Source organism: Chelonia mydas, chromosome 6 (assembly GCF_015237465.2).
Source record: "Chelonia mydas isolate rCheMyd1 chromosome 6, rCheMyd1.pri.v2, whole genome shotgun sequence".
NCBI lineage: Eukaryota > Metazoa > Chordata > Testudines > Cheloniidae > Chelonia > Chelonia mydas.
This window is the reverse complement of record NC_051246.2, coordinates 98,764,721-98,792,217: the sequence shown is the minus strand read 5'-3', so window position 1 is coordinate 98,792,217 and position 27,497 is coordinate 98,764,721. Positions and strand designations below refer to the sequence as shown.

General features: G+C 41.2%; 1 long non-coding RNA gene across 1 annotated transcript; it reads left to right on the top strand.

Annotated features, from left to right (window-relative positions):
- Positions 1 to 4,058: 4,058 nt before the first annotated feature.
- On the top strand, positions 4,059 to 26,318 carry LOC122466279. Its single transcript, XR_006291669.1, has 3 exons — positions 4,059 to 4,207; positions 12,804 to 12,810; positions 26,309 to 26,318. It is a non-coding gene; the product is annotated as an uncharacterized LOC122466279 (long non-coding RNA).
- Positions 26,319 to 27,497: the final 1,179 nt, after the last annotated feature.

Below are 27,497 nucleotides of genomic sequence, written 5' to 3'. Positions count from 1 at the left end.
GACTTTCTCAACAAGACATTAAAATATCACTCATATTTTGAAACCACCATTAATCAAGATGGGATAACCTTGAAACCCTTTTGGTGGGTTTTCTTCTTGTCAGCAAGAATAGCTCTAATAAGCATTTAAATTTCCATGTACTGTCACCTGTTCACGTGGCCAGTTTGCATTCCTTTATGGCATAAAAGGACAGACTAACCTGGTGCTTCTTGCTGGCTCCTAGTCTACATTTTTAAAAAAGATGCTACGTAGACAAGGAATCAGATAAAGACTGCCAACAGCAGCAAGACCAAGTTCCATGGATAAAGGGGGTCTAGTGGCAGAACCAGCAGTTTGGCAGTGGTTAGGGTGCTGCGGCAGGCAGAGGTGCAGTATTTGAGCAGTGGCCATATGCTAAATCAGAAAAAGCTGAAGAGGTGCCCACTGGAAGGGATTAGGAGCTGAGCAGAAAAGGTGCTAATCAGACACAGGGCTGAATAGCAGATATGACCTAGAGAGGCAAGTAGAAAGAGAACCTTCCTCACCCAAGTAGGTTGCAATAAAGACCTTGTGTCCCCTGTCTCTGCTGAACCATTTAAGAAGGAGACCTACATATCACATCCAACTCCCTGAGAATGAATTGGATTGAGTTTGGACTGGAGAGTCCTCCTAGTAAAGGCTAGAGCTTTGAATTACACAGTCTTTGTGGTGTTACATTATTTCCATATATTTCCTCTCAACTATTAGGAGGATTTGAGCCAGTTGAAGTTCTTTGGGTGGCCCAATCTAATGTGTTGGGTTACCAGGCAAAGAAGGGTTGTACTGGAAGTGCCCAGATCCAGTTTCAGCACAGCTTCCCAGTGGACAGAGCAGAATAGACTGCACTGGCTACCTAGGTTGAATAGTGGCACGTTGTTCAGCATTAAAGGCCACAGAGAAGCAGCTGCAGAGTACCGACTCCATCATAAAACAGAGGGCAGGATCTGCTTCTGTGCTAATGAGTCATCAGGTGGGACAAGTGCTGGAAGCCAGAGAGAAGGGGCTCTAGAGTCGACGAGGGAGAAAGATAGTTGAGCAATTCAGGAGCATTCCAAAGACCTTAAAATGAGGGTGCAAGGGAATTTTGCTTGCTCCATGTGCTGTAGAAGGAAGAAGCCTCTTAGCATGAGGAGTGGCCTGGACTGGGAGGAGAGTGGGGGAAGAACAACTAATCAATCCAGTGGGTTGTCCCCAAATACTGACTGGTTTGCATTGTAGCCCTTTGGTTGGGTCTTAGAACCAGTACTTTATAGGGGGAATCTGATAGGTTTGGCTGTGTATGTGGTTGGAAATAGTTTTCCACTATCTTCTCAATGACCAGGACCAGGACAGGAAGATTTGAGATTGGATTCCTCCCTGCTGAAGGAAAATTTGAATCGTGGAAGTAAATATGTGGCTATGTAGGTGGTGTCAGCAAGAGGGCTTTGGCTTCTTCTACAACAAACTGATGTTCCAAGAAAGAGGATTACTGTATTGGGATGGGCTCCATCTATCAAATACTGTGTTAGGGTTACCAATTTTGTTTGGATGTATTCCAGGTGGTTTCATCACATGATATAATCTTTAAATAAAGGTTAATCTTTAATTCCTGGAGCCTCCAGGACAACCTTGGAGAGTTGGCAACCCTAACTGGGAAGAGCATATTTGAACATTGTCTAGCTAACCCAATAAAGAGATTTAAACTAGTTCCTGTGGGGGATGGTAAGAAAAATCCGGCCAATGCACATCTAGATGCAAGTAATGAAGACAAAGGGGAATGGGCTAATTTCTGGAGAAGGGACTAAAATCATAACTGCATTAACAAGGCAAGAAGAAAAGCAAGAGGCCAGTCTGCAAAATATCTTTGATGCCTGTATACAAATGAAAGGTGTATGGGGAACAAGCAGGATGAACAGGAACTCATGGTATATGAAGAAAATTATGATTGAATAGGCATTACAGAGACTAGGTGGGACAACTCCATGATTGGAGTACCAACACTGAGGGATATAGCTTATTCTGAAAGGATAGTTATTGGAAAAAAAGTAGAAGGTGTTGTACTGAACATCAAGAACGTATACACTTGCTCCAAGGTCCAAGAGGAAGTAAGTGACAGATCTCCTGAGAATCTCTGGGTGAGGATAAAAAGGGAAAAGAACAGTAGCGATGTTATGGTGCAGGTCTATTATAGACCACCAAATGAGGATGAGTCATTCTATAAGCAAGTAAAAAGATTAGCTAACACACATGAGCTAGTATTAATGGGGGATTTTAACTTTCCTGATATCTGTTAGAAGATTATTACAGCAAAATATAATATGCCCTGCAAATACTTAGCCTGTGTAGGGGATCGCTTGCTGAATCAGAAAGTTGAGAAAACAACTAGGGGGTCATGTTGGATCTGGTTTTGACCAACAGGGATAAATTAGTTGTAAACTTGAAGCTGGTCGGGAACTTGGGAGGAAGTGATTGTGATCTGATAGAATTCAAGATTCTATGGAAAGAAGGACATGAGAACAGCAAAACAAGGACACTGGACTTCAGAAAGGCAGATTTTAGCAGACTCAGAGAAATAGTAGGCATGGTCCTATGGAAAGACAAATTAGGAAGAAAAGGAGTCGAAGGGGGCTGGTAGTTCCTAAAAGATGTAATACTAGAGCAGGGATCAGCAACCTTTGGCACGCAGCCCGCCAGGGTAAACACCCTGGCAGGACGGGCCAGTTTGTTTATCTGCTGGGTCCGCAGGCTCAGCCAATCACAGCTCCGTCCCAGGACAATGGGGGGGGGGGGGGGAGGAGAGAAGTGGCCAGCATATCCCTCGGGCTGCGCTGCTTCCTGCAGCCCCCATTGGCCTGGAGCGGCAAACCGCGGCCAGTGGGAGCTGCAATCGGCTGAAGCTGCTGACGCAGCAGGTAAACAAACCAGCCCAGCCTGCCAAGGGGCTTACCTTGGTGGGCCGCATGCCAAAGGTTGCTGATCCCTGTACTAGAGGCTCAACATCAAGCTACTCTAATGCAGAGGAAAGATAAGAAGAGCCACAGGGGGATGCTCTGGCTTTTTAGTTGACTAAAAGGGATACACACAGGAAATAGAAAGAAGGCCATGTCAACAAGTATACATGGGAATAGCACGAGCATGTAGGGACAAAATCAGGAAAGCCAAGACAAAGAATGAGTTACAGCTGGCGAGGAATGTTAGAAACAACAAGAAGGGGCTCTTCAGATATGTCAGACAAAAAAGAAAGATCAAGGACAGTGTGGGTCCACTGCTCAGTGGAGAAGGGGAGCTGGTAACAGAATATGACAAGAAGGCAGAGCTGCTCAATGTTTACTTTGCTTTAGTCTTCTTGCAAAAAATAAAGTGATTGGATGACTAGCAAAGTTACCATAGACTTCCATAAAGGGCAGACCGGGATAAATAAAGAACATATCAAAGATCCTCTGACCAATCTGAATGAATTCAAATCAGTGGGGCCTGATGCTATTCACCCCAGGGAACTGAAGGAATTAGCTGAAGAAATCTCGGAGCCACTGGCAATAATTCTTACAAGCTCATGGATGACAGGAGAGGTCCCAGAAGACTAGAGAAGGGCTAATATAATGCCCATCTTTAAAAGGGGGGGGAGGGGAGGAGCCAAAGGAGGAGCCTGACTTCGATACCTGGGAAGTTACTAGAGCAACGTATCAAACATTCAATTTGTGATTTAGTTGGGGATTGGTCCTGCTTTGAGCAGGGGTTTGGACTAGATGACCTCCTGAGGTCCCTTCCAACCCTGATATTCTATGATTCTATGATTACTTGGAGGATGAAGGGGTGATCACTAGCACCCAGCATGGATTTGCAAAGAACAAGTCATGCCAAACCAGCTTGACTCCTTCTTTGGATTGGTGGATAGCGGGAATGTGGTGGACATAGTATACCTGGACTTCAGTAAGGCTTTTGACACAGTCCCACATGACATTCTGATAAGTAAGCTGGAGAAATGTGGGCTCAGTGGAACTACCATTAAGTGGATACACAATTGGTTAAACAACCGCAAAGAAAGAGTAGCTATTAATGGAATGATGTCAGATTGGAAGGAGGTCTCAAGTGTGGTTCCACAGGGATCTGTTCTGGGCCCAGTATTGTATAACATCTTTATTAATGACCTGAATGTTGGAATAGAGAGCATCCTGATCAGACTTGCAGACAACACAAAGCTGGACGAGGGGTTGCCAACACTTTGGAGGATAGAGCTAAAATTCAGAGGGATCTTGATAAATTGGAGAACTGGGCTATAGTCAACAAAATGAAATTCTACAAAGAAAAATGTAAGTTGCTACACTTAGGGAAGAAAAACCAAACACACACATAAAAATGGGGGATAACTGGATTGGCAGCAGCATTGCTGAGAAAGATCTGGGAGTTGTGGTGGATCACAACCTCAATATGAGTCAGCAATGTGATCCTGTTGCAAATAAAAGGAAATGCAATTTTAGGTTGCGTTAACAGAGGCATAGCATGCAAGTCATGGGAAGTGATAGTACCTCCTATTCGGCGCTAGTTAGGCCTCAGCTGAAGTACTGTGTCCAGTTTTGGTCACCAATGTATAGAAAGGATGTGGAGAAACTGGAAAGGATCCAGAGGTGAGCTACAAAGACGATCAAAGGGATGGAATGCAAGCCATATAAGCAAAGCCTGAAAGAACTGGGTACGTTTGGTAATTTGGAAAAGAGGAGATTAAAGGAGGACATGATAGCAGTCTTCAAATATTTGAAAGGCTTCCATAAAGAAAGATGGGGAAAAGTTGTTCTCTTTTATCACTGAGGGCAGGACAAGAGGCAATGGATTCAAATTACAGTATAGCAGCTTTAGATTAAACCCCAGGAAAAAAACTCCTAACTGTAAGAACAGTAGGACAATGGAATAGATTGCCTTGGGAGGTTGTGGAAGCTCCTTCACTGGAGGCTTTCAAAAGGAGACTGGATAGCTGTCTGTCTTGGATGGTTTAGACACAACAAATCCTGCATCTTGGCAGGGGATAGACTGTATGATCCTTGCAGTCCGTCCCAACCTATAATTCTAAGATGATAGAGGCCATCGCTGTTTTTTGAGAATTGGCCAGACAATACCAGGTCTCAAGGCTGCTGGTATATTGGCAAGACAAGATGGGTGAGGGAATACCTTTTATGGGACCAATTTCTGTTGGTTAAAGAGACAACAGACTAGTTGTCAAGATACACAGAGCTCTTCTTCAGATCTGGGAAAGGTATGCAGAGTGTCACAGTTAAATACAAGATGGAACAGATTGTTTAACATAAGTAGATAACACATACTGTATGCGATGAGACCATTCAAAGTAAAGTGGCCTGTTAACATCTCTGCAGCCATAGGACAAAAAAGGGAGTTTAATAGCTTACAGGTTGTTGTTGAGCCGTAAATCTTTATTAAGACCACGATTTTAAGTGTCCAGCAATGTTACAAATTTAAGCTCCCAGACTCATCTTTTGTTATGATATTTTTGTCTTTTATAATTTTTCTGTGTGAGTTCATTCAAAAGCATGTCTGGCTTCACCCACATAGTTGTTAATGGGATATATTGGCAAGCACTTTCTTAAGAATTTCCCAAGGCAGAAGCAGAGATTATTTCAAATCCAGCTATCAGATTGCTGGATATTGTGCTCATTAAATCTCAGTGTTTGCAACCTCATGAACAAGGAATATAACCAAAGTGCAGGTTCTTGTAAATGAAAATAACTTCCTAAAGTTTCCAGTAAAGAACAAGCCACTGATGCACTTGTGAATTTTTTTATTTTGATCTGTGGTCCATATGGAGGACAGTTTTCCTTATCAATTGAAATCTGGGTAAGATCAGACGTTAACATAGCTCAGTTGTACTGTTTGTTAGCAGATTCTCTGTTTCAAAGAAATGTCAGCATCTGCTTTTGGCTATGGTGCTAGTTAGGGCTGACATGATTTCCCCTCTCCCCTCCTCCAGTCTGAAAGATTTTTCTTATGAGAGATTTTTGTTTGAAGAAAATCCAAGATTGGGAAGACATACACACTTCTTATTTCTTCAAGAAAAGGTAGGTTTTGATTATACCTACTGACTAATCTTTGACCTAATGAGTTCACTTCCCTGCTTTCAACCAAAGCTACCTTTGCTGGATGTTCATTTTGGGGCCTTTGCAAAATCTAGTAGGTTTGGTTCAAGTTTTTATGTTCTCTTTTTTTAGCTCACCACGGTTTGAGTTTTACATTGAAGTTGTTGATTTGAGTGAAGCCAGTAACTCCATTAGTTACTCCATAGAAATTGGGAAGTTTTGCCTGGGTTTGTGTTGAAAATGGACAAAACCCAATGTGACATTCTGTACCTAAAAGTAACACCCTGGCACCCCCATATTCATTAGTGTTATGTAATTGCAACAAATGTTGTACAAATATGTCATGTAAGATGTCAAAGTTATGGTTTGCTGAATATGACTATCCTATTTGTATTCATGTCTCATTTTTGTATCTAAAGTTATGAATATTGACTATGTAGCAGTATTTCAATGTGTTTGCTCTTGGGTAATACCCACAACATTGTTTACATCCAGTCTAGCCAGCACATTGTAGATGAACCATTCAAGATAATGGCCCATTAAGAAACACAACAGACCAGGGATTGTCAACCTTTGGCATGTGGCCCTCCAGGGTAAGCCCCCGGCAGGTCGGGCCAGTTTGTTTACCTGCCACGTCTGCAGGTTCGGCCGATCGCAGCTCCCCCAGGCCCCAGGCCCCAGTTCACTGTCCCAGGCCAATTGGGGCTGTGGGAAGCGGTGGCCAGCACATCCCTCAGCTTGTGCCACTTCCCGCAGCCCCCATTGGCCTGGAGTGGCAAATCGTGTCCAGTGGGAGCTGCGATCGGCCAAACCTGCAGATGCAGCAGGTAAACAAACCAGCCCAGCCCACCAAGGGGCTTGCCCTGGTGGGCTGCATGCCAAAGGTTGCCTATCCCTGCAATAGACCTTAGAAGTAGCTTATCCCGACCTGATGAACTTTCCTGTGGATGCTTCAGCCAGTATATGGGTAATGGCTGCTATGACTCATCAAAGTATGTAAAGGCATGTGGCCAGATCATGTGATACTGGACTCCATTTTGTGCAAGCATGCTAGAAAAGGAATAGTTTAGAAGGAGGAGATGCTTATATGACTTTTCTAGTTGTGGTGTTCGTTGATCACGCATTGATTGAAGATGTTTGAAAAAGACCGCTTTATTCTGTTACCCGTTCCAAATGACTGTGCATAATATGAGCTTTTGTATCACTCACCCAGACTCCTAGCTCAGCCCTTAAAGGCACAGTTCTCACTAGTGATTATTTATGTGCTAACTACTGAAGGACAGTCTGTTGCAAGCATACAGCATGATGTATTTGACATTTCTGCAGATTCTTCCTGAATTTTGTGATGTATTACCAGTTAAAGGATAATTGTGGATTTTCTCCTTACTGTCTTACCTTATCTTGAGCTGTATTACTACACAATAAATTCAATATACGAAAGCAGAAAATAATCTCAGATAAATTATAGAAAAAAGGCGACTTTGTTCTAGAGGGACTGTTTTCAATATTTGAGTGCTCACTGACCTATGCACAAACCTCCCAAATCTTAAACATAGGTAACTGTGCATGCACTATGCATCTGTGTGTGCAGTTAACTGGTTTGCAGGGTCAATAGATTCACATGCAAACTTGCAGATTAAACAACCAGTCTGAATATCTGATCCACAAGATTTGAATCTGTTATTAACAGAACATACTTTCTTGAAATCAAATTATAATGTGTTTTAAATGATAATTTTTATGTGGTGTCTAAGATGCCATTTCAATGCAAGAATTTGTTATTGTGATTGGTGTATTGACACTGTTAGAGTGAGTGCCATTTATTTCAGAAGATCCTTGGTTGTTCTCTGATCTAAGATGTTTTACTTGACAAAGGGCGGGGAGGATGGTGACTAGGGACTCTAATGTCTTGATTCTGGCTGTGTAAAAGAGTTAGATTTAAATAAGACAGCCTTCTTTTAAAAAATGCCAAAAGATTCAGCACCAACCCCTGAACACCCTTGCATTACAGTTCTAACAAGTTTCTTGTGGCTTCTTAGTTTGCAGAAATGTGAGTATTTTCAAAAGATGACTGCATTTTGTTCCACCTATTAGAAGTGATATTGCCTCATAGAGTAACAAGGATAATTAACCCAGTGGGAAAAGTAAAGCCAAAAGAAAAAGTGACTGTTTATTTGCCTGTGTGTTATTCTCTGAGGATGGAGTTCAGTTACACGTACATCAATATATCCATCTGTATACAGTAGTATAATCAGAAATACTTAGCCAAGAAAAATAATGTTCCAAGCAGGAAGGAAACATGAAATTCCAGAAGAAATACTTTTTCCCTGTCTCTGTATCCTTCTTGGCACTGAACAGACTTATTTATAGCCCTTTGGGCCATACTATTCCTGTATTAGGACCATATGAAAGCCTTGTACTCTGTGTTGTTTCATATCAGTATTTGATATGGCTAATATGATGTAAAAGCCTCTGTAATGATTTAGCACTTGGAGAGATATTATCGGGACAAATTATGGACAACAGGTAGCCTGACAAACAGGAAGCGAATATGAATCAACTCCGCTTTTATGCCTCCCCCCTCTGTGCCCAAATGTCCTTCTGTAACTTTTCCTGCATTTGAAGAATGTCATTTCAAACTCCGTTTACATGTTAAATAAGGCAAACATCCCCTATGAGGAACAACAGTCTTTCTTGGTGGAATCTCTTATTGCATTAAAGCCAGGTGGGGTTCATTTCTTTGAAATAAATGTTTTGCATTGGATTTTCAAAAGCACCTAAATGACTTAGAAGCACAAATAATCAATGGGACTTGTACTCCTAAAGATGTTTTGGAAATCACACTCCAGATCTTATTTTGTACTGGCCCAACACTATGTCTTAATCAGGGAACTGATTACATCCATGGTATTAGCATGATATGAAGACATTATGAGGTCCCATCAGTGTGATGAACTGGACAATGAGGCCCCAATCTGAACACCTTGCATCACTCAGGTGACACAAAGTTGTTAGATTCTGGCCATAAATGGCCAGCACAGGATTAACTTCCTGTGTGGGAATGGAACTTTCCCCTGGTGCAGACAGCTCTTGCACCAGTCACCAAACCTGTCCCTGCTGAAGGAGGGATAGAGTATGTGGGGGGTTGGCAGTGGTTGAGTAAGAGGTGGGGCAGGAAAGAGGGCCTGGTAGAGAACTGCTATGATGATCCTCACTGACAAAAATTAGAACTGCCAGGTGACTAACTTTTAAAGGGGTGGTGCAAGCAGAGGATCAGGCAGCCATAACCAGCTCCCAGACAACACTCTTGCCTTGCGCTGATAAAAGCTTGGATGCAGAAGAAAACTGAGCTCTATCTGGGTCTTTTGGCTCAATTATAGTTGTAGTATACACCTTTTCCACCTAGGGCCCAAAGTCCCTTTGCTGTTTCAGTTTCTGTCTGTATGTCATATTTATGTGGCCAAACCATAGCACCCATATACAGAATTACCATATGAAACAAGTTGGTATCACCATTGTTGAAATGAACAGTTTTGCACGCAAAAGGACAGAGAATACATACTGACTGAGGTATTAAGATTAACTCAAAGTGAATTGTATTAAAACTAACCGAAATATATGGCCTGTATTTGTATCATTTTAAGATAAGTAGGCAGAAAGCTGCAATCTCTGTCTTCAGCTACTTTGCTCTGTGTTGCGCTCAGACATTTTGCAAAGCAGATACTGAAGTGTTGGGGATAACCGACATGTTAACATTTTGCTTCACATACTTACCATTAAAAAAAAAAGAAAAGAAAGAAAGAAGGAAATCAAGCAGCACTGAATCCTTTTGAAAGCAAATTTTTCTGCCCTAGAAAAAGGATGAGTAGAATCAGCTGTCAAGAAGAGGCTTTAAAATGCTTCCTGGTGCTTTTAAAATATGTTCAATGTTCATTTCTAAACATTGTAGACGACAATTTCCTAACTGAAAAAGTTAGGAAAACTTAACAGATAAAGAGGGACTGATCAAAGAACAAAAAAAATTAATGATAGCTTAGATATAAATGATCATGACTTGACGACATTTATAATGTGCAAACAGAAAAAAAGTCCAGACCAATAATATTCATATTTGGTGCTTTAATAGGCCCATTTCACAAAGCTGAAAACAATTATGAGCCAAATAATCTGGAAGGAAGAATTTAATCGGAAGAATGTGAATAATAATTGGGAATCATTTAACACCTTACTAGATGCCCCAAAAGCCACAATCAAGGAAGAAGACCATACTGGTTAAAAAACCAACAACAATGTTTGGAGGAGAAATGAAATTAAGGTAGCTATAAAAATAATTAAAAAAAATTATAACAAATACAAGAAAGGGGAACTTGATGGTAATAATATTAAAATCAAAAGTTAAGAATTGTAAAAAATTGATAAGCAAAGCAAAGGGACACAAGGGGAAATCTATTGCCTGCAGAATTAAGGACAATATGGAGCAGGGATTTTTTAAAAAACAATTATTAGGATTAGTATTATCCGTTACTAGATGAAAATGGTAGAATTAACAATAATAATGCAGAAAAGGAAGAAAAAAACAACCTCAGAGGATATAGTCTTTTTATATGGTGACAATACTCTTTCTGTATTCTGTACTCTTTTCGGTTGCCCTAGTGTATTTGGAGGATGTTATACAGAAGCTACTAAAGTCAGACATTTTAAAATCAGCAGGTCAAGTTAATTTTCATTCAAGAATTTTAAAAGAGCTGGCTGAGGACTTCACAGCGCCATTGGCATTGATTTTCAATAAGTCTTGGAGCACTGGGAGAATACCAGACTACTGGAAGAAGGCTAATGTGTCAGTTTTTTAAAAGGGAAATGGATGACCCAGGTAATTACAGGCCGGTAAGCCTGACATTGATCCCGAGCAAGATAATGATGCATCTGATATAGGATTTGATTAATAAAGAATAAAAGGAGGATAATTTAATTAATGTAAATAAACAGGGTTTATGGAAAATAGATCCTGTGAAACTAACTTCATTTGTTTACTGAGATTACAAGTTTGGTTGATTAAAATAAAAGTGTTGATGTAACATACTTAGATTTCTGTAAAATGTTTGACTTGGTACCACACATTTTGATTAAAAAACCAGAATATAAAATTAACATGAAACACACTAAATGGATTAAAAACTGGTTAATTGATAGGTCTCAAAATGTAATTGTAAACGGGGAATTGTCATCACACAGGTGTGTTTCTAATGAGATCCCAAAGGGATTGTTTCTTGGCCCTAATCTATTTTACATTTTTATCAATGACGTGGAAGAAAACAAAATCATCACTGATAAAGTTTGCAGATGACACAAAAACTGCAGAAGCGGTAAATCATGGCGAGGACAGGTCACTAATGCAGAGTGATCTGGATCGATTGGTAAACTGGCACAAGTAAATAATAAGTGTTTTTTTTTAATGCAGCTAACTTTAAAATATGCATTTAGGAACAAAGAATATAGGCTCTATGCACAGGATGGAGGATTCTATCCTGGGAAGCAGTGACTCTGAAAAACATTTGGGGGTGATGGTGGATATGAGCTGAACATGAGCTTCCAGTGTGACACTATGGCCAAAAGAACTAATGCAATACTTGGAATATCAAGTAGGAATACATAGGTTATTTTATCTCTGTATTTGGAACCGGTGAGACCACTGCTGGAAAACTGTGTTCATTTTTGGTGCCCACAATTGAAACAGGATGTTGGCAAATTGGAGAGGGTTTAGAGAAGAGCCAAAAGAATAATTAAAGGATCAGAAAACATGCCTTATAGTGACTGAGCTCTTTGAGTCTATCTATTTAGTGTAACTTGATTATAATCCACAAATATCTACTTGAGAAACAAATATTTAATAACGGGCTCTTCAATCTATCAGATAAAGATATTACACAATTCAATGACTGGAAGTTGAAACTAGAAATTAGAAATTCAGAATGGAAATACAGCATATGTTTGACAGTGAGAGTAATTAATCATTGGAACAATTTACCAAGAATCATGGTGGACTCTCCATCATTGACAATTTTTAAATCAAGGTTGGATGTTTTTCTAAAAGATATGCTCTAGGAATAATTTTGGGGAAAGTTTTATAGCCTGTGTTATATAGGAGGTCAGACCAGATGATCACAATGGTTTCTTCTGGCTTGGTAATCTATGAAAGCTGATAAGCAAGCAGGCTGAAGATGTGTTAGATAGTCTGACAGCTACAGAGCCAGGGAAAACCAGAGGATCCTGTGTCCTGCAACTTCTTATTACTTAGAGAAGAGACAGGACTGAGTTGTACTTTACTGCAGTATTGCCACCTTCTGGCTGACACATGGAGTGTCCTTAAAGGGTTGTGGAGAGAGCAGCATTTCCAATCTTCCTCACCTGACAGGTAGGTTGCCACAGTGACCTTTGATGAAGATGTACTAAATAAGAGGAATGTGGGGTCATCCTAGAGGACATTCTCCAATTCAGAAAATGTATTTGGTTGGTGTCCTCATCTAAGGCTACCTTTGCAGTTCATGAAGTATTTATATATGTATCTCAGGCTGACTTGTAGGTAGGGAATATAGGGTTTACTGAATATAACATCAGTGAGAAACTGAATGCCTTTATGAATAGTGATCTCTAGATCACATAGCTTATTATATGATCTGGGTTCCATGTGAAAAAAATCTTGTATGTCTACATGCTGCCCGAGAGAGGGAGGGTTCCTCTGTCTCTTACTATCTCCCCCCCACCACACACAAAGCTTTCCATTTTGGCATTTTTCCTGGAGGAGCATGACTTCCCACCACCACAAAAAGCAACCAGGAACTCACAAGCACTTGGCACCGCTTGAATCACAGTGTTACTTTTCCTGATCTAACGCCCAATACAATTATTGGCAAGCTAACAAACATTTAAAGGTGAACTCACAGGAGAATGCCAATGATAGTCAGCTGAAATAAATTATCTGAATTTACCAGGAAAAAAATTCCAGGCATATTTTGTAACACACAGCCATAAAATGACCAGTAGGGAATCAATCAAGAATTCCTTTTGTACAATTAACCAATTAATAATGTAGCTACCTAATTTCTCAACTACTTAAATAAACATCTTGATTATTTATTTTTTTTGTGTGTGTGATGTCAACTGGCACTGTCCTCATAAGTTATACTGGGCACATCTTTGGATCAAAGTCAGCTCATGTTTGCTGCCCTGTGTCATGACTGGTCCTGCATAAGAGACTTTGAAGATAGTAGACAACTGTAATTACCAACAAACATCTAACAGTCAAGCCTCACTAGTGCTTATGTCACCCAGGCCTGCTTGGTGTGGCACTCTGGCCCCTCTAGTACTGGCTATAGATTGATGAGTCTGCTACAGTCTTGTTTTTAGCTCATGCAGTAGAAGCTTATGTATTAAGCTCCAGAGGTCCCAGGTTTGATTCAAGTGCCTGACGACGGGGTCTGTTGGTGTTACACTTACATGACAAATAATCATCACATTTTGCCTTATATGACAGAGAGGCAATGTGGTTTAATTAACATGGCTCTAGACTGGGGCTCAGGAACCCTATATTATATTCCTGGCTCTGCCACCAACCAGCTCTGTGATTTGGGGCAAGTCATTTTACATCTCTGTGCCTCCATTTCCCCTCCCACCCTGTTTAGACTGCAGGCTCTTCGGGACAGAGGCAGTCTCTTACTAAGGTTGCCTTTTCCACTATTGGTACAGTGCCTAGCACCAAAGGGCCCTGATTCCAAGTGAGTCCTCTAGGTGTTAACTCTAATACAAATAACAAATGGATAAGTACATGTTGTTTTAGAAAGAACCTGGTTGCTACATTTTTTACATTGAATCTTAGGGCTGTCTGTTCACAAAAGAGGTATCACTTTAGCCACGAAGCATGAAATAATTGGAAGTAAAGCCAAACAGTCAAGGCTGCTACAGAACTCACTATTTCTTAAAGTGCTTGCCAGCAAATCCTTCCTTTATATGGATTCTCTTTGTTCCTCTGGGTTACACACTATCGTTCAGAGCCAGTAGAGTACAAGGATCAACTTCCAACTTTGGGGATGATGAGGGAGACGATAGGCCTTTTACTTGTAAATACACTTTTTTGGAGGTAAGCAGACAGAAGTGGCGTTTGCAGCTTACAATAGGAAGGAAACTCCTTGGGAAGCACAGCAGAGGGACTAGGACAGTAACAATGACACCAGCAGGAGGTCCAATAAGCAGCAGGAGGCTTCCTATGCACCAGAGCTCATACTGATAACTAGCTGTTTAATGAGGCACTTGAGGATCACAATGGCAACTTTTTATAAAATGTAGAATTTTGTATTTCTTCATTCTATGCAGTGTAGCTCTAAGGTGAGGAAGAGTTCTCAGTGGATGAATTGAGGGGGGTGGGTAGCAGAAATGGAATCACAGAAAAATAAAGTTATCTTGATTGCAGGCAGTATGTCAGTTTTGATAGTTGTGAGCTCGGTGCCTTGCCTCTTTCTCATTATCAGTAAAGGAGTGTGTGTGTGCGCGCATGTGTGTGCATGCATGTATCAGTAAAACAACAACTGGCAAAATGTTAGAGGCTAGACAGGACCTCTCTGACATTCACCAGATCCATGACCTTTGTTGTATAACAGTCTCTATAGACAAACAAAATTGTGGACTCTGCAGCAGAATGACAGAAATTGACACTTGTCTCCTTCACCCACAATTCTTGCTGGGGCATGATAGCAATAATCTTTGTTAATATAAACCTCTCCACCTCATGATAAATAAACAAAGATGGTACAAATCATTAATTTTTTTTTAAGGCATGTGAAGGAAAAATGGAGCAGGAACAGTTTTTCTGAGTTGAGAAATGAGGAAGGGGTACAGCAGGCAGTAACAGAAAATGGGAGAGCAAGGAAGACAAGAAAAAGAGCAGCTAGTCCTACAAGAAGAGGGGAAGAGTCAATGGAGATTGCCTGAGCTCAAGCCCCAGGAGGACAGAGGATGATGCACAGAAGATTGCAAGGGAGAACAAAAAGACAAGATGACTTTCAGCCAGAAAGAATGGAAGGAGAAAGGCTGGATAATCATACCAACGCCAGGAAGAGGCAGTTCTACATGACTGGGAACTCCCTACTTAGACGAACAGACAAACCTGGTACCAGAGCTGATCCTAAGAACAGAAGGGTGTGCTGTCTGCCAGGATCTAAAATATGGGATGTGGACCTAAGGCTGAAGAGGATCCTAATGGAAGCAGAAAAGAATCTACTGACTGTCCGTCACGTGGGAACAAATGATAGTGCTAGTTTCTCACTGGAATGCATCAAGGGGGACTACAGCAGGCTGGGGAAGATGCTTAAACAAATGAAAGTTCAGGTGAACTTCTGTCCCTAGAGGAGGAGAATGAAGGTGAGAAAAGATTATGATGATCAACAGATGTCTCAGGCAGCGGTGGTATAAGGAGGGCTTTGGGACACTTGATTACTGGGAAGCATTCATGGACAGTGTACTGTTCTCACGGCACTCCACCTGAGCACAGAAGTAAATAGTCTTCTGGGATAGAGATTGTCACAACTGATTAACAGAGCTTTAAACTAGGGACACTTTTGGAGGGGGGAATTTGGGAGATATTTATGCCATCTCCACACCTGATTCTAATTTTGAGCAGGAGGAAAATCAAGTAAGAGAGGTTACAACAATGGAGAAAGAAACAGAGGGTAGCAAAATAGACATCAAGAGGAAAGATAATGCCGGTAGCAATGACACTAACAGTCAGGTAGGTGGTACTAGCAATAGAATGACTGTACCTAATCAGGTGAGGAATCTGGGTGAAGCCAAGCAGAAACAACTAAGATGTCTGTGCAGCAATACAAGTAGCCAGGTTATGGTGATAACGGAATAATTATGGAACTACTGGTGCAGGAAGTGAAACCAGATATTATTGGGATAACAGAAATATGGTGGAAGAATAGTCATGATGGGACTACAGGTATTGAAGGGCATGTGCTGTTCACAAAAGACAGAAATAAAGGTAAAGGTGTGGACTAGCATTGTATATTAATAACAAAGTGGATTGTTTAGAAATTAGAAGTGATGGAGTGGATAAAACAGAATGTTTGGATCAAAATCACTTAGGGGAGAAAACTATTAGAGGCTCCACTGGAACAGTGTTTGGGCTATGCTACAGACCGTCAGGATCCAGTTTGAATATGGATAGAGACCTCTAATATTTTTAATGAAATAAATACTACTGGTAACTGTGTGATGATGGGAGACTTTAATTTCCCATCTATAGATTGGAGGACAAGTGCTACTAATAATGGTAGGGCCTAGATATTCCTGGATCTGATAACTGATATATTTCTTCACCAAAATAGTCACCAAACCAACAAGGGTGATGCCATTTTAGACTTAGTATTGGTGGATAGTGAGGACCTCATAGAATAACTGGTTGTAAAGGACCACCTTGGTTTTAGTGACCATGAGCTAATTCAGTTTAAACTAAATGGAAGGATAAACAAATACAGGTCTGCAACTAGGGTCCTTGATTTCAAAAGGGAAAACTTAAAAACATTTAGGGAATAAGTTAGGGAAATGGACTGGACTAAAGAACTCAAGGATCTGAATGTGGAGGAGGCTTGGAATTACTTGAAGTCAAAGCTGCAGAAGCTTTATCAAGCCTAGATCCCAAGCAAGGGGAAACATTTATAGGCAAGGGGATGAGCCGAACTGGACCAAACTGGATGAGCAAGCATCTCAAATAGCTTATTTAGAGAAAGTGGAAAGTCTGCAACAGGAATCGGAAAGTCTATGATAGGGATCAGCAAAGTTTGGCCCGTGGCCAGCCAGGGTAAGCCCTGGTCCCACTGGCCGCGGTTTGCCATTCCAGGCCAATGGAGGCTGCGGGAAGCGGTGGCCAGCACATCCCTCAGCCCATGCCGCTTCTTGCAGCCCCCATTGGCCTGGAACGGTGAACCGCAGCCAGTGGGAGTTGCGATTGGCTGAACCTGTGGACACGGCAGGTAAACAAACGGGCCCGGCCCACCAGGGGGTTTACCCTGGTGGGCCGCATGCCAAAAATTGTTGATCCCTGGTCTACAAGGAACGGAAGATGGGATTGATCAGCAAGGAAAGCTACCTATTGGAGGTCAGAAAGTATAAGGGAAATATCTGAGCTGCCAAAATACAAGCAAAGATGGACCATTCAAATGAAATTAAAACTAATAGTAAAAAGTTCTATAGCCTTATAAATAAAAAGAAAACAAGGAAAGAAGAAGGAGTGGGACCGCTAAGAACTGAAGATGGAGTGGAGATTAGAGATAATCTAGGTATGGCCAAACATTTAAATTAATACTTTGCCTCAATTTTCAGTAAGGATAATGAGGAGTTTATGTGTTGTGGGAGGGTGGCTAATAGAAATGAAGATATGGAAGTAGAAATTACCACATCTGAAGTGCAAGTGAAACTCAAAACTGCTTAATGGGACCAAATCAGGACAATCAAATAATCTCCATCTAAGAATATTAAAAAAGGAACTGGCATAAGAAATTGCAAGCCCACTAGCAGGGATTTTTAATAAATCCCTAAACCTATGAATTGCTAACGTATTACCTATTTTTAAGAAAATGCAGGAAAAGGGATCCAGGAAACTACAGGCCTGTTAATTTGACCTTGATTTGTATGCAAGGTTTTAGAACAAATTTTGAAAGAGAAAGTAGTTAAGAACATAGAGGAAAATGATAATTGGGATAAAATACAACATGGTTTTACAAAAGGCAGATTGTATCAGACTAACCTGATCTTCTTTGAGAAGATGACCATGTTGTTGGGTTTTTTGAGACAAAAGAAATGCAGTAGAAGTTGTGGAACAGTCTTCAAAGGGGTGCAGTGGGGTCAAATAACCTTCCTGGCTTCAAGACTGACCTTGATAAGATTATGGAGGGGATGATATGATGGAACTGCTTACAATAACATGTGGCCGATCTGCAACTGCTAGTGGCAAATATCCCAATGGCCAGAGATGGGACACTGGAAGGAGAGAGCTCTGAGTTACTACAGATAATTTTTCCCAGGTGTCTGGCTACCTTGCTGACATGCTCAGGGTCCAAATGATCACCATATTTGTGATTGGGAAGGAACTTTCCCCCAGGTCAGATTGGCAGAGGTTTTCTGCCTTCCTCTGCAGCATGGGGCCTGGGTCACTTGCAAGTTTACACTAGAATAAATGGTGGATTCTCCATAAGTTCACATCTCTAAATCATGATTTGATGACTTCAGTAACTCAGCTGGAGGTTATGGGTCAATTACAGGAGTGGATGGGTGAGATTCTGTGGCCTGAGATGTGCAGGAGGTCAGACCAGATCATCGTGATCCCTTGTGGCCTTAAATTCTGAGTCTACTTTCCTGGAGCTCAATTCTCCCATTGTAATGTATTGATTATTAAAGGGAGTTGCCCATATCCTGCAGTGCATCAATTATGCTATAGGAGATATTGCCCTGGATTTACTTCCTCTCTTACTGCTTCTTAGAGAAAGAAAAATGGCATCACAGAAAGAGAATATGTTCAGTCTATAACTAACAACATAAGTCTGACTATAATAAACTGATGTGCTCTATTTTTAGTTTGCTGCTATTCTACTGAGAGAGAACAAGGCCCAGTGAAATTAAGATTCTTAGGAGCAGTTCTGGAGTTGGTATAAATCACTAGACCTCCACTGAAGTCAATGAAACTATACTGATTTATACCTGCTGAGGATCTAACCCCTTATATTTAGTTATAGATTACATTGTTAGAATATAGCAAGGTCCCAGGCAAATATAGTGAATACTGAATCATTCTATAATCATTAACATTTTTAATCTTCCATCTCTCTTCACTGCTTCCTGACTGTCTTCCTCTCATTTTAGTTTGTTTCCTTAACAATTTTTAGGTCTATTTATTATTAGCTTTTTCTTTCCCCAACACTACATGTTCTCCGCTGGAGCCAACATCTGACCGAGTCAGCCATTCTGAACATGAATGGAAAAGGGGAATGGTTTCCCTAGAAATAGGAACCACTGTAAATCTCAGAGGACACATGCTCACATTTCCCATCAATTTAGTGGTTGGCAAGTACTGTAGTTTCCCACAAGAAATCAGAAATCTCTTTCTGCAGTGAATTGATCAGACAAAATAAGACAGAGAGAGTAACTTTCTCTACCGGGCTCATAAATATGTGATCAATTTCACCATTATTATTTTGAGCTCGCTCTGCATCTTGCTATTTCCCTGAAAGAGCTCATCTTGAGTTTTTGAGTCTATAAATTGAAACAGACTGTGCCTGGACCATGGTTTTGATTCAAAGCACTCTCTAATAGGTGCTCAGTTTATGATCACCAAGCCAATGCCACCTGTACTTTATTATAAACCTGAAGGAGTGGGGATTGAATGAAAGGATGACTTCAGTAAGAAAGGATGACTTCACCACTACTGTGGTGATAGGTGAGAGAGATGTGCCTTACCCCTCTGAGGTAACCTCACAGATTCCTTTAATCAACAAAGGACTGTTCCTGGGCAGGAAACAACACACAATTTAGTGGTGAGATGCAGGGGTAATGGGCCTCCACTGCCTTTTGCAAGCTTCTGAGGTGAAACATGTTATTTGCTTATGGAGATTAAATGTTAAGAGTTGAATAACTGGTAAGGGTCAAAAGTTGTCAAGGCTCAAACTTTGCATGATATTTTCTCTAAAATGGTAAAAGATTATTTGGGGAGTGAGAGAAAAGCATTGTTTGAGTAACTTTGCATCAGTGTGGCTTTATTTGTGAGCACCTTCTAGCCAGGCAATCCGGGCCCCACACAGCAACTTATGCTGAAACATTCCTCCACTCCCTTGAATCCTGTACTGTTAGAGGTACTGAATTTCAGGACTCCAGTCTGCTGGCATAGTGAATAAAGCATCTCCACACCACTTGTGCAGGGTGTTAGGAGAACTTGATCCATGTAGATGGCCACTCAATGGAGGCAGAATACTCTACATTTACAATTGTGTAACCGAGAACATTCTTGACTTGGATTTTCCAGAAAAATGTTAGTTTAACACAGACTTTTAGTGCTGTTTATGTAATAGTATTGTGATCTAACTGAAATTTCAATTCCTAGTGTTCTTTCAACATTAATGCAAGGTAAATTATCCACCTACTGCAAGGTAAAAAGACTTGTGGAATATTCATGAAAATAGTAGGGCTAGGTGAACATTTGTATATGAAATAGGAAGTCCTTCCCTTTCCCAGAATAAAGCCAAAAATCCCTCCCCCTTTATTTCATTCCCAGCTGAAACTTTTTGGAGGCACTGTAAAACTTCTGTTAATGTTGCCCCTCCATTTGTTGCTCAGCTTTACATACCTCTGCACTTTGATTTCCAGCTAAGACCACAATATTGAAATATCTCCAGAAAGCTTCCTCTCATGTTAATTCTGCCTTCCCCCTCCCCATCTACATAAATCCTGGAAATCTTGTAAAATTGCGTGGGGTTTTTTTTAGATTTACACACTACTTTGGTAGACAGATAAGGTTCAAATCCTTCTGATAATCTTTGGGTAAGCATCCAAACTTGTGCTCTTCTCCTTCAAATTGCTCCAGACAGGTGGAGCCACATGGAGCACTTTCAAGGATCAGGGACCTGGTTGCTTCTCTGAATTGCACCTCCAAACTTAATGTTCACCCATAATTATTAAATATGTAGTTAACATTAGAAGAAAAAAACTCCCCAAACTAATAAAATACCTAGAATGTAAATTACTAAAAAGCATTAACTTGGCTCAATATATGTTTTGGAATGTATAATATATGAACTTTGTTACTTACATGTATTATTTATCAGAGCTCTTAAAGTATCTTTGAAGGAGCTGTTATAGTCATTTATCTAATGAGTGATTACATATTTTATGTGCCTTAATTTGTGAAAAAAATGCATTATAATTTATTTGCCCAGAGGGCAAAATAATAACAGTATCTACTATAAAGCTGACACTTGAGAAATGATTCCCTCAGTAGGATTCAAACAGGGACGGGGTTCAGAAGCTAGGGTTACACTAGAAAGAGTTCTCTCTGGTTATTTTATGTTGAGCCTTCAGAATATTGTACACCAGAGATGGGTTGCTTTAAAGGGCATGGAAATTCCTTACTTCCATAAACCATATTATACTTAAACAGTGTAACAGAATTTTGGATATAGTTTTGTAAAATATTTTGTAAAAATAAGAAAATAGAGACAGGCCACATGATCCGAACTCTCAGACTCACCAGCCAAAAAAGACAGCTGGCTACACAATATTGTCTTTTGATTTTTCTTTGCCTATGCTTGAATCCAGACTTCAGTCCTAGACTGTTATAGGCATCACGAACTCCATGATTTTAATTAAAAAAACATCCATGGCTTTTGATCTTTTGGCATGTTTGCATTCAGGAGTGGATGTGAGAGGAAGGCGATATAAAATATTAGTTAGAACAGGGGGCCGGGAGTCAGGAGTTCTCTCTCAGACTTCTGTTCAGAAACAAATTCCTAATATACTAAGGAGCATAATATTATCCCCAAGAGCTGATAAATAAGATGCAGGCTGCTCAAAAGCAGAAATTTATGCTTTGATTGCAAATAAAAAAATGTGGGATTTCAGTATCACACCTAAAAGAGACTTATTTTGAATAATTCATTTATTCCCCTCCAACACCATAAATAAATAAATATAAATATATCTCCTTGCCTTAATGTCCTAAAAATATTACTTTGGGGAGGAAAAATAAATAAAAAACAAATAATCTGTTTTTCATAGCTTTCAAAGATCAGTTTGCACTGTTTTGGGCTCAATTGTGACTTTACCACAAGCCCCAGGAGCCATTCAGGAGCCAGACTGTAACTCTTGTTAGTCTGCCAGTTTCATGTTGCTCCAGGGGCAGTAGCTACCCTGCACAAGGTCTGTGCCTGGTTGAGGTGAAGCCAAGGCCCTGACCATTCTCCCCACCTCCCACTTACTCTTATAGACATGAGCAGGGAAGGGGGCAGGATGTATGGATGACATGAAGGTAACTTTTTTTCATACATAGCTCCCATAAACATCAATAGCCAGTGTATGGGGATAAGGAAATACCAGATGCCTCCTTATTGTCCTCCATGGCCATAAAAGCCAGGCCACAGTTTGGCCTTTTATAAGCTGTGAAAATGTGACACAGAGACCCATTGCTGCCAGCTAGCAAAGCGTTCACCACTCTGTGTCAACAAATCCTCTCAGGCCTGACAAACTCACTACACTGCTTTCACAGTATTTGTCCAAATGGTGTCTTGTAAGGTATTGAATAAAAGCTTATGTCATACAGATCTTCTTAAATCGCTGTGAGATGTATGCACCACTACTATGGAGAGAAGTATGTATATAATCTGGAAATATGTTCCCAATACGTCTGTATTAAGGCAGAGATGGCAAACAGGTTTCTTCCAGTCAAGAGATAAGATGTGTCTCTCTCTCTCTCTCGGTCAAATGTAAACTAATCCTTGTAAGCCAAATCTGCATATGGAATAAAAAGTAGTTGGAAAGTCATCGGAGAGTAAACTACAGAGGGCTGTCCTGTCTCTGGGGTGCAAAGACGGTGAACTTTGGAGGTGTAAGAGGAAGACAAGACAGATAACAAATGTTATCCATTTATTGAGGAAACCCCTTATAGGGCAGAAAATATTAATGAAAACTTGGAAGCAGGTTAGGATTGAAAACCTGCAACACTGGCAAAGATTGAATCTTTGGGAGGAATTCTACTCTATCAAATAGAAAAAGTTAAACATTGATAACTGTAGATCTAGGATTGCATTTTATATTTTGTTTTATTTGTAACCTGTTGTTCCTATTATTTCTGCTCTGCTGCTCACTATCTCTTAAAATATTAACTTTATTCATAAACCTCTTTGTTTTCACTATAAGTGGAGTCCAGTGTTGTGGTGTTATAAAAGACCTGATCTTGAGCTGTGCCAGTCAAACTGTGTGTACACTGTCTCTTTGAAGACAATTCACCTAGTTATTTCTGTGAGGGTTCAGTGACAGGGGCTTGATACTACAGAGTGGCATGCTGGCAGAGAGGTCAGGAGTTGGTGTGTGATTGTCATTAGCCTGCACAAGAGAGGGCGAGGTCTGCGGAAGCCTGGAAGTCAGTACTTGTGGTGCCAGATGCTGTAGGTTTCAGGGAGACTAATCACAACAGGCATAGACAAGACTGCTTCATGCTAAGGGCAGGTAGCGGTAAGGTACCTCACAATCCTGAATTTACCTAGGGAGCATCATGGTGGCATAGTTGGAAGGATTTACACATTCTTTGCTGGTTAGGTAAGTATCATACTCCAAGCACTCATAAAATGGATTCTGAGAGAGTCACAAATAAGAAGGTTGGAATAGACAAAGGTAAGTTGCTTATTTTGGGTAAAGGAAACAGAACAAAGGAAAGTATAAGATGAATAAAGCAGTGGAAAAGGCAAGTTGTGTAAATAAACATATGCTAAGCTGATGAAGAAACCATGAGAAGAGCTGTAGGCACAGCAAGGTCTCTCAGCAGCTGGTCAGAAGAAACTGGAGCTAGTGGCCCTGCTGCACTCACATGCTGAGGCAGGATGGGGCATTTGCTCTAAACTGGGGACAGAGAGGGTCTCTCTCTCCTACAGGGTATGCAGAAGACCAAGCAGATGATTCCCTGGACAATCCAGCAGAGGCAGGAGCAATAGCAAGAGGTCCAGAGCTGTAGAGGCTGGAGTGGAACAGGCTGCTCATGAAGGAGAGATGGATGGAGCTGGAGGCCAGGGGCTGAGTGAGCAGACAGACAAAAAACTCACTGACCAAGATAAACACAGGCAGCTCAAACAGGAAAAGAGAGTCAAGTCACACCCATGGGTTCCAGGAGGAAGGACATAAAGGTGTGTCTGATCAGGGACCAGCAGACAGACAAGTGTGGGTATGATGGAGTCCATCACTCTGCCTGTAGCCTGAGTCATTATGGACACTAAACACTGTTCTGGGATTCTGACTGGGGAATGTGGAAAGTTATTTTTCTTGATGTATTATTTTCTGTAATGATCTCATAGAGTTAAACCCCAAAAGCTCAGGTACAAGCCCATCATGGTCAGACTTCATTGGTGAGGGGCGAACTCACCTGTTCACCCTCACCAGGGAAAATGAGTCAGTCAGTGCTGAGTATGTATATGGCACAGCTAGAAGCTGCTGTGAAAAAAGCTAATGCGGTCTTGGGATGCATCTGGCGAGATATTTCCAGTAGAGATAAGGAGGTGTTAGTACCGTTATACAAGGCACTGGTGAGACCTCATCTGGAATATTGTGTGCAGTTCTGGTCCCCCATGTTTAAGAAGGATGAATTCAAACTGGAACAGGTACAGAGAAGGGCGACTAGGATGATATGAGGAATGGAAAACCTGTCTTATGAAAGGAGACTCAAAGCGCTTGCTTTGTTTAGCCTAACCAAAAGAAGGCCGAGAGGAGATACGATTGCTTTCTATAAATATATCAGAGGGATAAATACCGGAGAGGGAGAAGAATTATTTAAGCTCAGTACCAATGCGGACACAAGAACAAATGGATATAAACTGGCCATCAGGAAGTTTAGACTTGAAATTAGATGAAGGTTTCTAACCATCAGAGGAGTGAAGTTCTGGAACAGCCTTCCAAGGGAAGCAGTGGGGGCAAAAGACATATCTGGCTTCAAGACTAAGCTCGATAAGTTTATGGAGGAGATGATATGATGGGATAGGCTAATTTTGGCAATTAATTGATCTTCGACTATTAGCGGTAGATATGCCCAATGGCCTGTGATGGGATGTTAGATGGGGTGGGATCTGAGTTACTACAGAGAATTCTTTCCTGAGTGTCTGGCTGGTGAGTCTTGCCCACATGCTCAGGGTTTAGCTGATCACCACATTTGGGGTCGGGAAGGAATTTTCTTCCAGGACAGATTGGCAGAGGCCATGGGGGTTTTTCATCTTCCTCTAGGAGTGGGGCACTGATCACTTGCTGGAGGATTCTCTGCACCTTGAAGTCTTTAAACCATGATTTGAGGACTTCAATAGCTCAGACGTAAGTTACGGGGTTGTTACAGGAGTTGGTGGGTGAGAATCTGTGGCCTGCGTTGTGCAGGTCAGAGTAGACAATCATAATGGTCCCTTCTGACCTTAAAATATATGATCCAGAATCTGCTAGGATCAGTGAGACCCTGGTACAGCTAGGAAATGCTGTGGGCCAGAATGTCACTGGGAGCAGGGAAACCAGGCATGGTTATAAGATGAGATGTGGCAGAGCTCCACTGGAACATGGGAGGCAAGAGATCTGGTTTCAGGCATTCAAGATGACAAACCAGAGGGGAACGGTTTGAGTGCCTGGTAATTAAGAACTCGGGGAGGACATGGGAGAAAGGCTCCAGCAGCTGCAAAAAATAGTAGTGTAGATGTGGGACTCACTGCTTTTGTGTGTGTTTGTGTGTGTGTGTGTGTGTGTAAAGAGCCGTGTAACTTGTATACCCTGGGGGTTCAGGTGAGTAGGGTACTCTACTAACTTAAGCCGTGTCTCACCATCTACATTGCTACTTATACCTATGCTCGCTGGACGTGCAGTCTCTGTACTCTACACGCCACCATAAGTGTAGATGTAGCCTAACAGCAGAGATCATTGCATTTCCTGTAAACAGAGACAGCTCAGTTTTTGCCCCTGCTGGGGAGCAAGCAAAACAGAAAAGGGTGAATTATGCAGGGGAGAAGCAGCCATGGACTCATCCCCCTCCACAGCAGCCTGTAGAATAGGACTAGCACACTGGGCTGGGGGTGCAATCTACAACATCCTAAGGAGTGGGTTAGGGTGAACATCCTCTCCATCCCAGGTGCACCCAGCTAGGGATTGCCTGTGCCTTCTAAAGCAGAATCTCTCCCAATGCTCCATTAAGGCAAAGCAGCTGTGCACCCCCTTTGCACAGGATTCTGTTCAAATACCACAAGTGAGTCTTCAGTTAATGCTTGTATACCCCAAGGAGTGATGAATGCTATTATGTCTTATCCATAGCTATAATATTTTTCTCATCACAGACTGGTCGACGTTCCATAATACATTAGCAATGGGCAGACCTTAAAGAGTGTAAATTTCACGTGCTGCTTTTTATCTGAACTGTCAAATTTTCTTGCTTCTACAATATTTGAGTTGTAGATCTCATGCAGACAGGTTTGCTTGTAGGAGGTACAACACGTCCTGTTCCTGCTCTGGAACAGCCATTTTGTCTGTTTTATAGCACTTTTCCTTGGAGGTATGCATAAACTAATACATAAAATAATGGGGGGAAAAGAGAAACCAAACTTTTCAGTTTTCAAAAAAGATTCAGTTAGATTCAGTTCTAAAAATGGACATAAGCTTGCGGAAGTCTTTTTTTGTTTTCTCCCGAATGCCTTTGTTAATCCCTAATATGAATGACAACAACATTGAATGGGCGTAAAAAAAATCTTTAGGGAAACCATGCAAACAATTTGAATATTTTTTGTAAAGACACCAGTGTCTATGTTTCTCTCAGCTCACAGAATGTTTCAAATAACAACTGACTTGAGTATTGGAGGAATGCTGGGCCACAAGATGCTATTTTGTTTTTTGAAGCTTTTTGCAAGTTGTGACCAAAGAGACTGAAAAGCTGTTTTGCAGTGACATGCACACAGAGATCTCTTTGATCAATCCCTATTGATTACACGAAAGAGTGATTTTCTAAAACAATCTGAATGTAGTTCACAAGTCCCCTTATTGACTTGTCTTCACTAGACCTCCTAAATCGACCCCTGCTGCATCGATTGCAGCAGCGTTGATCTCCCCATAGTGAAGACCAGTCCCTGGAGTGAGCATTTCTAAATGTGCCTCTCCTTTTGTTACACATGGACATTACCTGGGTTTGATGCCAATTGTCAGCCTCTGCTGAGTGATTTATCAGCATTATTGTAATTCCTTGAATAATGATTCTCAGCAGGTGGGGTGCTGGAACAATTTTTATGGGGTGGGTGGGGGGTGCTGAGAGCCATTGAACCAAACTATGAGCCCTGCAGCACCCCTAGTTACAGCACCTATGTCAGCAGGCATAGTTTCTGTGATAGGAAACAAAATGAGGTTGTAAGGGGCTTAATGCAGGTGACTCCAATTGAAGACCGAGTGAGGGAGGCTAGGCTACTTTGGTATGGGTATATCCAGCAGGGACTGAAGATCTATATCAGTGGGATGGCTCTCGCCCTGGTTATTACTGGAAGGAGACCAATGACCCAGTGTGTGGACTAGACATCAGCAGACCTCAGGGAGACCAATCTGCATAGCAGCCTGGCATATAATCATGAGTTTTGGAAGAAGGCAATAAAAGTTGCCAACCCCTAAAAGGGA